The following is a 1,221-nucleotide window of genomic DNA, read 5'->3' as shown; positions in this document are numbered from 1 at the left end:
CTAGAAACCAAATATGAGTGAGTACATCCCATGTTCCTCTTTTTGGGTCTGGCTTACCTCACTCAGGATAGTGTTTTCTAGATATATAGAAATATATTTCAATTAGATAAGTATTCTTCAAACCTTTCAAAGACTAATAGACTATGGCATTTAAAATTTTATTAGGGCTTTTCATGACTCTGAGACACATCTGACCTTAGCAGCAGAGGAAAATGAGCATCAAAGAGGTTCCTTATGGAGTTTGTTAGCCATTTAGACAAGAAACTGCTCTTGCCTGGACTGCTTGATGTTATGCTGTATGAACTGGACATGCAGCACCCACAGAAAAAAATGACTGCTGAACTTGCCTAAAAGTGAGACAGTCCTTCAGGGTTCCTGCTTCATCGAAGAGTCTGCCAGACATTCTGCAGGACCAGAGAGGCTGAGGCCACTGTTTTGGTCCAGGCTGATAGCAAACCCTCAGATCCTCTGAGAGGGCAAGATGAAGCAAAGAAAAAATAAATAAATCAGACAAAAATTCTATTCCCCTAACAGGAACAATCAACAGGTGTGAAGCTTTCAAAGAAAGAAATCTTCAGAGTCACTAGGTAAAGCTGAGCACCCAGGGAAACCATAAGAACCATCAGGAACAGCTCAGGGGCATGAAACAAAATAGGTTAAGAGATGGCATGTTGTTTCAGCAGCCCTGACCAGGAGTTTGTCCATTGGCCACCAAGCCTGAAGTTTCATCCCAAAACCAGAGGAGCATCTACCAATCACTGTGTACGTAAGGGCTGGGGCTCTCACGCCTTCCCCTCCCCCACCATGCCCCCTGACTAGACCCCAAAACACGAATCTGTCTGGGAGAGCCAGACTTAAAATTTACTGCAACTGAATGAAGGTGTGAGGTTCGCAGATCTGAAGCCAGTCTGCTGAGCCGACGTGATGCAATTTAACCCAAAGCCTTTTATTTTTTTAAGGAACATTAAGGCATGTAAGTAACTGGCTTGTTGAATGACAGGCAAAAGCCTCTGAGATATTTTTCAGACAGATGGTAGTGGTATCTCATACTCCATCATGAGCGCTTTTAGCCAAAGATGGAGAGCATACGTAGAAGGAGCTGATTGTTTAAATACCACTGCCCTGCCCCAGAGTCAGATGAACACGTGTGTGCCCATTCCACCCCACGCTCCCTGCTCTGCCCCAGAGTCAGATGAACACGTGTGTGCCCATTCCACCCCA

General features: G+C 44.8%; 1 protein-coding gene across 2 annotated transcripts in view; it reads right to left on the bottom strand.

Annotated features, from left to right (window-relative positions):
* Positions 1-1,221, bottom strand: part of Rbm20 (RNA binding motif protein 20) — a 186,145-nt gene that overhangs the window by 157,853 nt on the left and 27,071 nt on the right. The gene's annotated exons all lie outside the window — the stretch shown is intronic.

The sequence above is a fragment of the Microtus ochrogaster genome, chromosome 8 (assembly GCF_000317375.1).
Source record: "Microtus ochrogaster isolate Prairie Vole_2 chromosome 8, MicOch1.0, whole genome shotgun sequence".
Classification (NCBI taxonomy): Eukaryota; Metazoa; Chordata; class Mammalia; order Rodentia; family Cricetidae; genus Microtus; species Microtus ochrogaster.
The sequence above is the reverse complement of the archived record's forward strand: the minus strand, read 5'-3'. Positions and strand labels throughout refer to the sequence as shown.